The following is a 17,360-nucleotide window of genomic DNA, read 5'->3' on the forward strand; positions in this document are numbered from 1 at the left end:
CCCCATGAGGTTTGACCAGCCTGGGTGAGGGGCTGATGGCTGTTTGCAGGCTGGCCACAGCCCCTTCAGGATAAGGGTCCCCGCTGGAGTGCCTGGCCAGCCTGGGTGAGGGGCTGATGGCTGTTCACAGGCTGTCCACGGCCCCCAGCTACCCAAGCTCCCAGTGGAGGCTGGCTGGAAGCAGGTATCTGGGATTCATTTATCTTCTATAATTGAAACATGGTTGCCTTGAGCAGAGGCCACAGCCAGCCAGGGCAGGTGGGAAGTTTGGTTTCCTCCATCGCCAGGGGAACCAAGCCTCCTGCTTGCTCCAGCTCCGTGGCTGCCAGACTCCATCTTGGTTGGGTTAATTTGCATATAGTCGCTCTGATTGGCTGGTGGGCGTGGCTTGGGGCATAGTGAAGTTATGGTCAATTTGCATGTTTCTCTTTTATTAGATTAGATACCATACAGTTCACCCTTAGAAAGTGTATAATGCAATAGTTTTAATATATTAAGATACGTGCAACTGGTACCAGAGTCGATTTAAGAATATTTAGATTGCTTCAAAAAGAAACCCTATACCCATTTGCTATCACCTCCTCACCCCTGACCCCTCACCCCTACCCAGTCATAAGCAACCACTAATCTACTTTCTGTCTCTATATATTTGTCTATTCTGGATTTTTTACATGAATGGAATTATATACTGTGTGAACTTTTGTGACTGGCTTCTTTCATTCAGCATAATATTTCTAAGGGTTACCCACATTGTAGCAGGGATCAGTATTTTATTCCTTTTTATGGTAGGATATTCCCCTGTGTGGACAGACCATATTTTGTTTACCCATTCATCAGTGATGACATTTGGGTGGCTTCCCCTCTTGCCTATTGTGAATAATGCTGTGCTATAAACATTTGTGGACAAGTTTGTATGCAGACATCTGTTTTCATTTCATCTATATGCCTAGAAGTCACCATGCTTTCTTATCATTTAGAATGTTTATTTCTACTTATTTAAAAAGTGCTTTTATGATTCATTTAGACATCAATTTTTTTTATCACATATCACTCTGGCACATTAAAAAAAAAAAAGCAAAACATATTGGCTAAGGCATTCCAGAAATGTCTTCCCTACAAAGTCTAGGTCTTCTAAGTCAGTGTTTAAAACACAGTTGCCAGTATCCATGTTTTCCCATGAGACAGCGTCCTCTGTGCCATTAAGAGTGTCAGAGATACAAGAATTCTTACAAGATGCTCCATGGTCATCTCTAAAAATGGCTCATGGCATCCTGACTGCTGCTGGTCAATGGTGACTCTACACCATTGACTATAAGATTCATCCCAATCTCAGTGTGGAAAAAAAAAAAAAAAAAGAAAAGTGCATCTCAGAATTCATAAAATAGGCCCTGGTCGGGCAGCTCAGCTGGTTAGAGCCTTGTCCGATATACCACGGTTGTGGGTCCGATCCCCAGTCAGGACATATACAAGAATCAACCAATTAAAGCATAAATAAGTGGAACAACAAGTCAATGTTTCTCTCTGCTCTCTTTCTTGTCTCTCCCTTCCTCTCACTATAAAAAAAAATCAAAAAAATATTCATGAAGTGAGATCATTTCCTTTCTGCTTGCCTTTATCTCACAGAATAGAGCATAAGTATCTTGAGGACAGAACAAATATCATCCGCCCTGTATTCATTCATGCACTCAGTCACCAAAAATATATGCAGCAGCACCCAGCCCGCATATAATATATCCTTAATAGAATTATATCAAGTGAATGAATAAATGTTGACCCACTTTGGGAATGGAACTCACTGACCTCCTGTCGGGGGACCACTATCAATGCATTTCCTCTCTGAGCTGTTGCCCCATCTGTGAGATGGCCACAGTGCTGAGAATGACAATGAACTTGCAGGAGCAATGCACCTAGGAGAGCATTAGAACTACTTAAAGGTGCTTGTGGAACGAAAGAATGACTAAGTGAATGACAAACTAACTACTATTCCAGCTAAAAGGTACTGCTCATTTTTCAGGGTGCCAGACACTGTTCTAAACACTTCACATGTGTGAACTCATTTTTTAAATCCCTCCTTTAACCCTCACAACAACCCCACAAGGTAGGTACTAATATTATCCCCAGTTGACAAGTAAGGAAACTGAGGCCTGAGAGGTGAAAGAATAAATGAAGACAGGAATGAATGACAGTTGACCTATGTTCAATTCCAAGGCATCCATTTCCAGGGGGGTAAACCTGGTAGTCCCTGTCTGTAAACCGGGGAGTAAATCATCTCCCCCACAGGGGAGTTCCATTCCCAAAGTGGGTCAACATTTATTCATTCACTTGATATAATTCTATTAAGGATATATTATATGCGGGCTGGGTGCTGCTGCATATATTTTTGGTGACTGAGTGCATTTTTGGTGACTGAGTACCTCACAGGTGGGTGCCAAGAGGAAGTGAGTCCATGTGTGTGAAGCACTTGGCTCAGGTGCAAATGAACAAAGAGAAGTCTGACCCATCTGACATGAAAATCCCTTCATTGCTTGGCCAGGTGACCTTGGGCAAGTCCCATCACTTATTTGAACCTCAGCCATCTATAAAATGGATTTGTGAGGACCCCACATGCCCCAGGTGGAGGTGAGGAAACTTGAAACCAGGCCTGCACAGCTCCCAGCTCAGCCAGTGACCTCCTCGGTGGAAGCCTCATCTGACAGGTGGCCCTTTCCCAGCCAGGCCTGCTGGCACCTCCCTCTCAAGGCGAATCCCACATGTGCTGCAGTGCCAACCCTTCAAGCTGTCAGACAGGATGGGCAGAACCCAGTGGGTGCACTCTGCTTCCCCCAAATGAATAAATCATTACAGGAGAGTGTTATGCATCCCACCAGCATCCATAAGGACCTGAATTATATATAACAAGCCTGCAAAGGCAATTTATCCCAGGCACGTGCAAGGCATAAAGTGGGGCTTCTCAGGCGCCCAAGACAATTTTCAGATATTGCCATTGTTATCAAAGCGATAAGCCACCAAAGGAACACCCTGCCCCGAGGGTGTGGGGACACCTTAATCGGGTTTATTTATTAACAGAGGAGAGAAATCTGACTCTCCCTCCCAGCTCGGCTACCCCCTCCACCCACCGCCCCCATGTGGCTGCTTCTCAGCTCAGGGGCTGAGGATGCTGCCAAACCCAGCCACCTTCCTAGGGAACCATCTGCTGAGGAGCTGGGGGTGGGACCAGGTGTGCTCCACATCCCTGGGAGGAGGGAAGAAGGGAGGGATTGCAAGAAGAGAACATGGTATGATCGCAAGAGTTCTAAACCAGAGCTCAGGAGTCCCATCTGTGCCAGTGATTACAGGTGGGGAAACTGAGGCACAGAAAGGTTAAGTAACTATGTGATACAGGGAGAGAGAAGAGCTGACATCTACTAAGTGCTTACTGTGTGCTGGCACTCGAGATACCTGGAAGAGACGTCCCTACATAAGTGAGTGGCCTCTCCATCACATTCCAACACTCGCCCTCCATCGCTGGGCTCGAGCCCAGCCGGCTGCCCTAATAGTGCTCACATGTGCCAGTGCATTCCTAGCTCAGGACTTCCGTACTCTGCTGTTCCTATGCCTGAAACACTGTTCCTCCAGATCTCTGCATTCCTGACTCCCTCACCTCCTGGTCTGTGCTCAAATGTCACCTTCTCAGAGAGGCCTTCCCTGACCATCTTATCCAACTGGCAAGCATGTCCCATGCCACGATGCTCCATCAGCTTGTCACATGTTGGGTTCTCCTGAAGCATACAGAGGTGAAGTGTGGGGTGTAAGGGGAAGCGGGGTGGGGCAAAAGGGGGAAAATAAACTGTAACTCAAGTTTGACAAAGCCTCGTCCAACTCAGGAAAGAGCTCTACAAGCAAGAATTGCCCACAGAATGTCCCGAGCCAGGCTGAATGGGCGGGCCTTGGTACCCTTTCTCACACAGTCACTGGATGTACGTTACTCTGGGAAGGTGTGAGCTTGGGCAAGGTGACTGCAGCTCAGGCAGACCCTGAAGGAGCCAAGAGGTGGGGGCTGTCCACTGACCACACTGTCCACAGCTGAACCCCAAGTCCTTCCTAACAGGGGATGTGGGTGGCACATCTCCCCCATGTCTACAACACTCCTTATCCTGCTTTAAATTTCCTCCCAGCACTTGCCACCTACCCAGCACTCTGTACATCTATGTATTCACTTACTGTCTTTCCATGCAACTAGGCTGTGAGGTTTCCTAGAATACAGGCAATGACTTCCTTATTCTCATTGCCTAGAACAGTGCTTGGCGTGTGGTAGATACTCAGTAAAAATTTGCTCAAAGACCTTTTCAATCTGACTTATTTCACTTGGCATGATACTCTCAAGATCCATCCATGACTCATATGTGGGATACAAATCAGAAAGCAACAAAAGAACAAACAGAATAAACTCATAGACAGACAACAGAATGGTGGCTACCAGAGGGGAAGGGCGGCCAGGGAAAGATGAGGAGGGTAAAAGGGGTCAAGTATATGGTGACAGAAGGAGACTGGGCTTTGGGTGGTGAGCACACAATGCAATGTACAGATGATGTTATAGAACTGTACCCCTGAAACATATGTAATGTTATTAACCAATGTTACCCCAATAAATTTAATTTTTTTATTTGCTCAATGACTGAATAAATGCATGAGTGCCCTCCATTGCTCCCAACTTAATTGGGGAGACTGCCCAGTGAACAGACAATTACATCGCAGCCTGGGGAACACTCTCAAAGGGGCAATGGGTGGTCTCTAACCCAGCTGGGTGGGGAGTGCCCAAGGAAATCTGTCTGACTCTAAGTCCACTGCCATTGCCACTACAGCAGGACAGGAGCAGCAGCACAGCAGCAGCCCTCATTGTACTCAAACGGCCACTCCATCATCTTGATATGTCGTGCACGGTCACCGCACCATTTCATGCTTTTATATATTGCCTCTCCAACCAGGTTATCGCTTCTCTGAGCCCAGGGAGCATGCCCTACATTGCTTTTCTTTATCCCTCTCCATGCAAGTGTGGTGTTTTGTGCACCGCTGACGCTCACTGAATAATTACTGAATGTATGAATAGGGCCTCTATGGATGAAGGCAGCATGGCCATGGGTGACCAGGTTTTCTGACCTCCAGTTGGGACACAAGGTCTGCAGAAATAAAAACAGCTATCACCCAGTGAGCACTGGCTCCAGCCAGATATTGTGCCAAGCACTTTGCACACATCACACCTATCAGTTCTCATGGCAGCCTTGCAAGGTAGAGGTCTGATATTGTCTCCATTTCACAGAGGAGGAAGCTGAGGCTCAGAGAGGGGAAAACATTTGCCCAAGATCGCATAGTCCATATGGGGTAGAGCTGAGAGACAAGCCTGATTTGATTATGCTGACTTTTTGAGGTTAATGTGGCAGAATATTTAATCAGGATGGAATCATTAAATCTGGGACATGAGGTTAAATATCTCCACAAGCCTGAAGTCGCCACGGTTTCTGTATCAGGAGGGCAGGGGCAGGAAACATGGCCACTCAGTCCCACTTGTTCTCATCTCAATAATAATTCCAAATGTCTCCTCTGAGCCATCAGTTGTGTCTCCACCAGAAGAAAGAACCAGCTACCTGTCTCCCAAAACGATTTATGTGACAACATTAAGGCTGGGTGGCTGTGCTCAGACCGCTATAAACATGGGAACCTGGCTTTCTCAACACACTGAGAATAGCATCATCTCTAGGATTAGACTCATATTAGCCACACTTTGAGACCAGTGTATAAACCAGATGAAAATTATTCATTTGCAAAAAGAAATTACTATTGCAGGGACTGGTTCAGAACATCTACACAACTAGTACTTTCTCTCCTGGTAAGAAGACTAGCCTGGGGAAATAAATAATAATCTGGTTTCCTGATGAATAAAATTGGAACAAGGCAAGATGGATGTATTCATTTCATGTTTGGTGGCAGCAGACTGAAAAGGCTTGGAACCAGTATCTCATGGAAGATAGCTCAGAAGGGATCACAACCATCACAAGTTGAGTGGCCACGTAGAAGCTGCAGATCTTTTGCAGCCAAGCCTCGGAAATTACGAAGCATCATTTCTACTTCACTCTTATCTTTCCGGTTGAGCCGGATTCAAGGGGAAGGAAGAGAGACCCTGCCTCTTTCAGCCACCGTCCATTGACCACAGTTATCAATCTGCTTTTATACAACTTGTAGGAGAAAGCATTCCTTAAATCTAGCCTTGCCACTGAAACAAGAAATATTTGAAGATAAGACTCACTCTCCACTGGGACAAGATGCAGTGGCGGCACTGCCAAGGTCGGCATTTGCAAGGCTCTGTCCTCTGGGTTTCTGTCACAGATCATGGTGGAGACAGCGTCTTTAAATATGTCAATATGCCCAGTCACATGACAGACAAGTCTTGCAGGCCTAGGAGCCATCCTGCCTCTTTAAGGTGTCTGGCGTTGCTATGCTTTGATCTATAATATATTGACTTCATGGTTTAACTCTCAAAAGGCAATCTTCACTCCCTATGTTTCCCTAGAGCTTAAGAAAACATCACTCTAGCACCTTAGACCTGGCAGCCATCTGCACCAAGATGCTAATCTGTGCCCTGCCTGCATCACAGGGTTGTTGAGAGAATCAGATGGGATTACAGCTAGAAAAGTATCTTGGAATGGTTAAAAGGGATTATTACTGTCATAATCAAATAAGCAGGTTGTGTCAGTTATAGCTCTTCTGGTAACAAGAGACATACAACGGAATTCACACTAGCATAAGCAGAAGGGAGACCTGCTGGCTGCAAGTCTAAGGGAGTCTTGCACTTTCAGGCACGGCAGGATCCAATAACTCTAACATCATCAGCAGGACCTGTTTTCTCTCCACCTCTTGGTTCTGATCTCCTCCGGGTTGCTTCATTTCTCAACAGGATGATGGCAAACAGCTTCAGATGCACATCCTGCTGGGTTCTCTTTCCTTCATTCTTTAAACTAAAGTCCTTCTCCTGTTATCAGCCCCAGTTGGACAATGGGCCCTCCCTTAATCAACCCTTATGGCCAAGGGCACAGTAATGAGCTGATTGACCAGGGTCTGAGATAAATGATGACCCTACATCTAAGGATAGGATCAGTTCCACCAAATTATATGGATTGAGAAAAACTGGGGCACTGTCACCAGGAGAAGGGTGAATAGCTGCCCACAGTATGTGACATGGTAGAAGTACATAGGGTGAGGACTCTGGAGCATGAGTTACCATCTTGGTCCTGCTGAATTAATCACTCTTGCTCCTGAAGCTTGCATTTGGCCCATAGTGATCTCTATGTTGTGTCCATCTACTGTTATATCAGCATGATATCCAACTACTAACCCTCATCACATTTCTCAGAGATTCCTGAGAGTGAATCTGATTGGTGCAGCTCATGTCCTTTTTATAAGGTCCAGGCCCTTGGCCAACCTATGGCAAAGCTGTCTTTGGATCATGGGCCACCCCTGGTCCAATAACTATGGCTGGGAAGGAGAGACACTTGGTATAAAACATGGGTGTCTTGGGAGGTACACCATGAATAAGCAGAGAACAGAGACATTGCGAGAGAAGCAGGGAAATGGATTGGTCATGGCAACAAGTCAATGGGGAAGACTTCACAGCTCCTGAAGAAAAGGAGGGAGGGTCGGTCCTGGCCGCCGGTGTGGCTCAGTTGGTCGAGCGTCGTCCCATGCACCAAGAGGTCACCAGTTCGATTCCTGGTCAGGGCACATGCCCAGGTAGCAGACTCGTGCAGATGGCAGCCAATAAATATCTCCCTCTCCTCTCCTCTCCTCTCCTCTCCTCTCCTCCTCTCCTCTCCCCTCCCCTCCCCTCCCCCCCCCTCTCTCTCTCATCAATAAAAACATATTTTAAAAAAGAAAAGGAGGGAGGAACTTCCCTCCCTGGTTGTATTTCCATCCCTGATTGGTAAATCAATCCTGGTGGAAGACATTTAAAGTCAGTCACTTAATACTGAGCCCAATTTTCATAGCAAATCAATGGGGAGAAAAGCAGTTTGAATTGGAACTTCATCTTAGAAAATGAAACTAAAGCTTATCAACATAAAGTTTAGGTTACCATTTCAACTACATATGAACTCTTAGAACAAAACTGAATTAAGTAGTAAAATGAATTAAGTAATAAACTTTTTGGTGTAATTTTTCTGACAAAACCTTTCACTTCAGGTTTGGCTTTCATGACCTGATAACAAAAAGGTCATTAAAAATATATTCCAAGGCTCCACTAATTTTTCCTAAGGTCTCTTAAATCTTTTGATATTTTAATGTTTCTTTTGAAGTGCTCACCATGTCATATTTTTGCCATTTTATTTTCTTTAACTGTTAACTCTTTGGGGGATGACATTCCCCAATGTGATGTAACTGGTCTAATAGAGGCATCGGCCCATCACAACAGTCACTGCGACAACCACTGTGCCTGAAGCTTGGGTTCAGGTGAATATTGCTACTGACTGTTCTAAGACCACCAGGTTCTCATGGGTCGTCTGTAACTTTCCTGTTCTTCAAGCATGTTTCAACACCACTTTCATCAACTTCATGGAATTTGATCTCAGGAAAGATTTTCAATCAAACATTTGCAGTTAGATTATGTTGTATAGGCACCAGGGTCAGACAGTGGGTGAGAAACGGATTCTCTTTACAGGACTCATTGGTCCATTCAAAATTCAGGGGCTCTTTTCAGAGAGATAGAGTCACAAGGAAGTTGACATGGTAAAAAAATAAAAAGGATTCATGCTAGTATTAAACAGTGAGGGTTGCTTAATAGTTAATATTTTTAATAATTGAAGTTGTATAATTATTGAAAAAATTTGACGATAACTTTGGCTTCTCCATACAACTTCATCACCTCAAGGACTCGGATGATAAATATTTAATAACAAGGACCTCTGGAATTTTGTTTGTGAGCTAGTTGAATGGACTGCCCCTTCTTACAACCAATGCGTCTTGCCCAAGACAAGCAGGGTACATGTGTACCTTCAACAGATGGCTTCAACAGAAATACTGCCCTTACTTGGAAACAATACGATGACCATGTATGGCTCTGATAGCTTCTGAATGTATTTCCCAGATGAAAACATCCAAATATCAACTTGAATGGTTCAAACCAGAAATCCTGTTTATAAACATTCAGAGCAGGTTCCTTGTTCAGCTGTAGATGTCACCGCCCTGATTCAGATAAATGTGAAGCTTTCCATGCTAATCATGGGACAGAAAACATAGTAGATACATGTTTAGAGGGGCAGAAGCAGATGAATTAATGAATTTCTCCATCCTGTCTTCTTGCTAAGACTTTGGAGTTCAATCTTCGAACTTAGGAGTCAGGGCTACGCTGGTTACAGGTCACTGGGGGTCCCCCACCCCCAATTTTGAGGAGTGACAGCAATTTGTTCATATTCTGGGATACTAATTAACTCGAATTGGTCAAAAGCTTGCCTAGAACAGAAACAGTTCTGAAAAGGAACTTATGAATTCTGCACACTGTGAATTTTTCTTAATTAGCATATTAACATGTTTCAGATATTTGCAATCTTGGGAATAGAAAAGCAAGAGCATCTAAAACTAGCAGTCATTAGCTCTGAAAAGAGCCCAGTGGTAAAAGCTGGTGTTTTGCAGCCAGACAGGTGTGGATGTAAATCTTGGCTCTGCTACTTACTACCTGATCTTGGATAAATCAATCTGGGTGTGCCTCAGTTTTCTCATCCTATATAATAAAAGGCTAATATGCAAATAGACTGAGTGGTGGAACACCAGAACCACCAACCAACCAAACAACCGGTCGCTATGATGTAAGCTGACCACCAGGGGGCATGTGCAGAACATGGTGGGCGTTGGCTGCAGCAGGATGGTGAAGCAGGTGAGCGGGGGCCCCAGACCAAGGTGCGGCGCTGGTCGCTGTCATTGGGGCGAGCATCTGGTAGTTACTGAAAATTCTTTGCTCCCGCGCACCACAGTCCCACCCGGTGCTTGCACCTGCTGCTGGCGCCGGCCCCGCTTACACCCGCTGCCAGCACCAGAGCCGCTGCTAGCACACGCTGCTGGTGCCCGGCACTGGTCCAGATCACTCGGCGCATCAGTGGGTGCTAGTGGTGGCTGCTGGCCCTGAGGGCTTCTCCACCTCCCCCTGCTCCTGAGGGGCGATCGGGGCAGCAGCCGCCGCTCGCACCTGCTGATGGCCCTGCTTGCATCCGCTGCTGGTGCTGGCCCCAATTGTTCCATGGTGCCAGCAGCGGGTACGAGCGGGGCTGGCACAGTCAGTGCATGGGAGCGGTGGTGGCAGTGGGAGCAGGTCTGCCAGTAGACAGGGACCCAGGGGTCGCAGCAGGAGGGGCCGGGTGGGGGCGCATAGGATGAGCCAAGACCTGCCCCTATGCCTACTGCAGCCTCGCGGCCACAGTTCCTTTCAAGGTGCATAAATTCGTGCAGTGGGCCCCTAGTCTGTAAAATAGTAGTAGCTACTTCATAGGATTGTTGTAGTAAATACAAGATGCTCTCAAGACCTAACACATAATGAATGTCCAATAATTATTATGAATCTGACCCAGTGGTAGATGATATGTCTTTTTTCCCCTACCAGGCCATTATTCCTTGTGGTCACACCCTTTGGGTTTCCGTTGAGTAACCACTTCTTCTCTACTCATAGTTGTGTGGTAGGCAGCTAGACAGACATGAGCAGAGCAAGGACGATGGGACAGGTACAGAAGGTCACCAGGGTGGAAAGCCCCAGGTGCCTAGCAAGGGGGAAAACAAGGACCTCGCCCCCAGGGTGACCTTTCCTCCCCTATCATATAGCTGGTTATGTAGTTTAAACCCCTGACCTTTGATATTGCTGATCATTCAGTTTGGACCCTCTCCTGACCTTTCCTCCCCTGTCACATAGCTAGTCTGTGTGTGTGTCTGTGTTCTAGTTTCCTCTTTTTATGAGGATGCCGGTCACACTGGACTAGTGCCCACCTATATAACCCCATTTAACCTTAATTACCCTTTAAAGACCCTATCTCCAAATACAGTCACATTCTGAGGCGCTAGGGTTATTAGGTCTTCAACATATGAGTTTGAGGGAGACACAATTCAGTCCATAATAACTTATGACCCAGATTTAGCCCAAACATTCATCTTCCCCCAAAGTGATTAATTCAATCCTAGACTTTTTTTAAAAACTTAAGTACATAGAATGTTTTCATCTACAAGATTGTGTGTTGCAAAGATAATGTAGGATGGAGCTTCTGGGGTCAACATGTGGAAAAGCCAGTAGAGAAGAAAACACAGCAGAGAGGTGGAAAGGGAGAGACTGAGTCCTGGTGTCACCAGCTGAGTCCCTTGATCCAGCTGAGCCTAAAGCTCACATCGACAGTTCACTCATATACTCCACTAAACATCTCTTTTGTGGCTTGAGCCAGTTTGAATTGGTAGCTGTCACTTGCAACCAAAGAAGTCTTGACTAGTGTAGCCTCTACTTAATTAGTAAGGAGCTTGTAGGTCCCAGAGAAATAGAAAGAAATGGAGAGGACTGAGGAACAGGACTGGCAAGTGAAAGGAATGTTTACCAAACAAATTAGGTGGGTAATCATGAGCATATATTACAGGAATCAGGGTGGGTTTAAGAACAGATGTGTATTCCCTAGCTTAGCCTAATATAAGAAAGTTTGACTCTTCAGAGTAGTTAAGTAAGGCAGGGAGTTCTTCACTGAACCATGGGTGTCTCAGAGGCAGCAATGGTGTCTTGTTCAGATGCGATGTATCCCCAGTGCCAACCATGAAATGGGCACTCAAAAAATATCGGTGGACTTGAATGGGCTTACTAAGAAATCTTTTGCATTTTATGATTCAACACAGACATCCTCAAAATAATGAATTGCCACAGCATTATATTTGCAAGTTCCCAGTACACTCACTGTTAAAGAATTACACTGATAATCATACAGTGGCCGAGTATTAATTTTAATGAGATTTAGTAACTCAGAGAGGAAAATGTCACCATTAGCAGACCTATAACTGCCTCTTTCCTTACCTGTAAAATGCATTATAATTCTCTGTTGCAATCTAGAACTGCTTTTCTTGGGATCTATTACAGCCCTTTCAGGAGGGGTCTGGAAGGGAAAAGGGAAGGCTGTCTGTTCACGACAGTGGATAACAGCATAGAGTGGGAAGAGCCTGGCCTTGCTCTCCTTGGATTACTGCACCACTGGAGGAGAGCCTTAAACTTGGGTTTCTATCAAGCTGCTGGTAACCTGCCCATCCTCCCCTCTGGAGAGAGATTACTCCTTAATGTCTCTGATACATGGGGAAGGTGTCTATAGATTATAAGCAAATAACCTCCAAGAAGAGAGGGATCTTTATTATTCTGGAATATCTCTAAGAAGAGAGAGGTTTTCTATCTTTAGTTTGCTATTCAATTGTCCCTAAACAAAACTTGTCAGTGCTCTTTCCTGGGAAGGCCCAGACCATACAGAACTCGAGAAATCTAAGGAGAATTTTCTCCCAACAGAAATGTGTTTAGACAATGATGCCACAGGATGGAAGGAACCTGGATCCCTGAGTCACCAGATGAAGGAAACTCTTTGCCAACCCACATAACACATTACATAAACTGTTACGGTGCTCAGCCATTGAGATATGAGGTCTTGTCTATCGTGGCAGCATGCGTTAATTATCCTAATAAAGATGACTTTAAAGTACATCAAACAAATTATGCTTGTATTAGAAATCAGAGAGCTAGCCAATATATACTAAATTCAAAATGATAAGGATGGGGGTGGGATTTGGGAGAGGGTAGAAGACTATGAAGAGGTCATACTTTACTAGTGACAGAGTAAAAGGAAACAGAATATGAGAGACAAGCCACAGCTGTCCAGGAACACATCCCTCAGTCTCAGCACGTCCAAGTGTCATCAGCCCACCTCGCCCATGAACTCAAATCCACACTGGACTCAAAGCCGTGAATGACTTTCACACCAGTTTGGAGATTTTCAGATCATCTTAAGCTCAATTACAGCTAAACCAATAATATACCCCAAATATCATTATTGGGAAATCACCAAGCAGGCCTGCTAATTGTATTTGCAGCTTCTTCATTATATTAGTAAAGTCATAAATGCAGCTTGCTCTTCCCAGGGGATAACCATTCACAAGGCCAATTTCCTTGGATGCAGCTTTCATATCACAGCAGTTTGGAACTAATGTGTCTCAGGAAATAAACTGTCAGATCAATAACATTTGCAACCAGAGAATATTTGGAGCAAATAGCAAAGCACAGCCTGCAACAGAGACCAACACGATCCTTACCTGACCCTTGGAAGCTGTCGTAACTGGGAAACTTCGGGATTTCCCAAGGGGTCAATTTGGAGATACTGTTCGCATTACCTGGCAAGACACAAAGAAGCCTCATTGCATTATTTTGTGACTCCTTCCTGGGAAGCTCAACATATCATCACTAATCTGAAAAAAAAAGCAAATAACATTTATTAAGCTTCTTCTGGGTTCCAGGCTTGATGCCTTGAGCAGTGCATGCAGAAATAAGCAGTCTTTATGGAAGTCCATAAAGTTCAAATTTGGGATCTGAAACTTCCTAAGGCAAGTTTTGTCACTTCTCTGAGTCTCAATTTCCAAATCTGTACAATGGAAATAATAATACCTACTTTCCAGGGGTGTTTTGATGACTGAAGAGAAAGTATGTAAAGTGCCTAGTTTAGTACATGGTACATAGTAGGTGCTCAAAAATAACAGCTGTTGCTATGACTTTAACCACATCTTTTTAATTAAAGTTAAAAAATGTTCACAAAACAAATCAATGTTTCCCCTCAACTGGGCCATTTAAGGCAAAAAAGTTTACACACCAATCTAAGTTGACCCACATAATCCTTCCACCCAAAGAGAAAAGGCATGTCATTTTGTTTTTCATCAGAAAGAGACTGTCAGCTTCTCTATGTTTTCCTTCTTTTTTTTCTTCAGGACAAGCTCTTGATGTAACCTAGCATTCTATAAGTATTAAATAAAGACCTAAAAGTTAATAAGGAAAGGAGAAAGATACAAAAATATAGCAGAGTAAGAAGTAATTATCAATTCATAGAACTGGGGTTACTTTTGCACCACTTAGGCCTGGGATTGAATTGAATGAGCACTTAGAAACTGTGTGACTCTGGGAAAATAACATAATTTCTCTGAGCTATTGCTTACTCTCTGCGAAATGGCAACACCATCTGCCTCAAAGAGGTAACGTGAAAACTAAATAAAATGATAAACAGTAAAATCTTAATGAATTTTAGTACTCATTCCCCTCTCTTCATCTCCCATCATTATTAGGCTTAAATTAATGCAGAAAATGCGTACTGGGCACTGTGTTGGATACTGGTGATATAGTGGTAAATAAGACCGACCAGGCCACTGTCTTCACAGTCCAGTCCACACTCTGGAGGGGAATAGATAAATTACTCACCCAATTCTACAAATCAATGGAAGAGTACACTTGTGAGAAGTACTAGGAAGAATTAATGAGAGTTTGCTAAGAGGTCCTGGCTGAGGTGTTAAGAAAGGCCTTCATGCCCATTCTGGGTTGTAAGCATATTTCCCAATGGTGAAATACATAAAGTGCCTAGTTTAATGCAAGAGGCCAGATCATGCTGGGCCTTACAGGGTGAGCTACAGGGCCAGAGCACTGCACAAATACAGGAAACACCAAATTCACTGAACATACAGCCACATTGCAGGACCAGCAGCCCTGGTAGACAATATGCAGAAAATAGAAACCACAAGGGACCCAAATAAAACACAAAGTGTAAAGAGAAAGCATTTGGAAGAAAAAATAAATCATGAAACTTCCAAGGGCATCTGTGGTGTAGTAACTGAGGCAGACCAATGTTGCCACCAAGCAGAACTAGAAACGCTGGATTAAAACACAAAAACTCAAAGTGTATGCTGCACTCATGACTTTACTAATATAATGAAGAAGCTGCAAATACAATTAGCAGGCCTGCGTGGTGACTTTCCAGTAATGATGTTTGGAGTCTATTTGAAAGCATTAGGGAGCAGCCAGGACCTGAGATACAAAAATTCTGGAAAGAAGAGTTCAGTGAGGAGAGCCTACCATTGTGCACATTGCTTTTTCCCTCAGGGCACAGATGACTGCTAACCATCAAGAGGGGTGAGAAGCACAGAAGCAGAGCAGAGAGCAGCTGCGAAAAGGCTGGGAGGCCATCAGAGCGGTAGGAAAACTCATAAAGGTGGAAGACCAAAATTAGCATTTTATGAGGTCAAAAGGGCTACGAGTTGAGGGTCCAAAATATCTCCCCAAAAAACAGGAGGTAATGAGAAGTGATCCAAAAACACTGCACCATTTTTCCCCTTATTTATGCTGTATAAGGCAAGTGGCTTAGAATTGAAGCCAAAAACACTGTTGAAAATTGAGTAGTTTTTGGTGTTCTCCTAATACTAGGGCACAAAACTGGATGGAGTTCAGAGCCACCAATTCCTAGGAGATGCTTGGCAAACAGCTCTGGTTCTAATCTGATTCCAAGGAGTAGGGGTGAATTAGAGGCAGACAGAGCATTACAAAAATCGTAATCCAACCGTGGTCAACTTGCTCCCTGAGTGGACAGAGGTGATCTGCCTCTACACATTATTGTCAGCCAGAGGACAAGGAGACTGCTCCCCCTCCCCCCAAAGAAGATATATCATTTAGAACACTATAATTTTTACACAATGTCTGACATTCCATCAAAATTTACCAGGCATACTAAAAGCCTACCCAAAGAAAAAAATTAGCTTAAAAAAACCTGTTTAATATAATTAAGAAAATAGATTTTTTCAACAGAGAACTTAAATCTACAAAACACAGAACCAAACAGAAATATTAGAACCTAAAAACAAACAAACAAACAAAAAACTGAAATGTAAATGTTTACCAGTAGATCAGACACAACTTTTTTTAAAAAAAAGTATTGGTGAAACAAGAGATAAGTCAGTAGGAAATATCCAGACTGAAACTAGAGATAAATGACATGGAAAATCAGAATAGAAAATAAGAAGCCTAAGAGATACCGTACAGTGAAAAAGTTCTAATATATGTATAAATTGGAGGCCCAGAATTAAAGACTACAGAGCGCACAGAAAAAGCAATATTTGGAGAAATCACAACCAAGAAATGTTTGAAACTGAGTAAAAACATCAAGACAGAGGTTGAAGAAGTTTTGAGAACCTCAAGTCGGATAAATACAGAGAAAACCATAGCTAGGTACATCATAGTTAATGAAACCTGAAAACAAATGAAATAGAAAAGCTTCTAAGGGATTATGTCTTCCATTTTTACCATGCGCAATAAAAGTTTGCAGTAATATTTGTAATTTTAAAAAAGAAATAAAAAACTTTTAAAAGCACACAGAGAAAAAGAAAAAAAAACACACCACTAACTTCCTAAAAGCAACTATATGAGAGTTGATATCTCAATAGACCTGATGGAAGCACACAAAAAAAATGAAAGAAATGCTATCCAAGTTCGAATTCTGTACAGACTGAATACAGTGGTGGGGGGAAAGTAGGTTTACAGTTGTAATACAAATAAATAACAAAAATTAATAATACAAGAATAAAGTCTCTTTCAAGTACTCACAACTGTAGACCTACTTTTGCCCACCCTTGTATATCCTTCAAAGATGAAATAAAATAGGTATTTTCAAACAAATTGAAACTGAATTTGTTACTAGCAGTTCCAACTAAACAAATACTAACAGGGGTTCTTTAGGCAAAAAGAAAATGAGTACAGATAAAATGAAGGAAAGATTGAAGAACAACAGAAAAGGCCTGTCAGTAAATCTAAATGAATATTGAAAACAATAGCAATAATTTCTTATGGGATTTTAAGTATATGCAGATTTAAATGAATGATAAAAACACAAAAGGCAGAAGAAAGATAAATTCAGTGTAATAGGCTCTGGATTGTCTGGAAAGTGGTCAGAATATTGATATATATCAGACTCAAGTAAACAAAGAGGTTATGTTTTCATATTGGGCAATTACTAAAAGAAGGTGGAACTGAAAGGTTAATAAAAGAAAAAGTAGTTTAATTTTAAAATTGATTGGCTCAAATTAAGGCAAGAAAGAAGGAAAAATGTGGGGCATATAGAAAAAATTGTAATACTATAGATATAAAACCAAACATATCAGTTATTACATTACATGTAAATAGATTAAACATGCCAATTAATAGACCTAGCTTATCAGACTACAGTAGAATAAAACAATTACATGCTGCTTATGAGATATACCCATAATATGAAGACCTAAAAAAGCAGAAGTAAAAGGATGAAGAAAAAAAAAAAAACACCACC

The 17,360-nt window shown here is 43.1% G+C and overlaps 1 protein-coding gene across 1 annotated transcript in view; it reads right to left on the reverse strand.

Annotated features, from left to right (window-relative positions):
* The window catches only part of SRRM4 (serine/arginine repetitive matrix 4), a 343,462-nt gene extending 330,109 nt beyond the window's left edge, over positions 1-13,353 (reverse strand). The window contains 1 exon segment of the mRNA XM_023760416.1: positions 13,324-13,353. The gene's annotated coding sequence lies outside the window, so the exon portion shown is untranslated.
* Between the last annotated feature and the right edge of the window lie 4,007 nt (positions 13,354-17,360).

This window comes from Myotis lucifugus, unplaced genomic scaffold, assembly GCF_000147115.1.
Source record: "Myotis lucifugus unplaced genomic scaffold, Myoluc2.0 scaffold_181, whole genome shotgun sequence".
Taxonomy (NCBI): Eukaryota; Metazoa; Chordata; class Mammalia; order Chiroptera; family Vespertilionidae; genus Myotis; species Myotis lucifugus.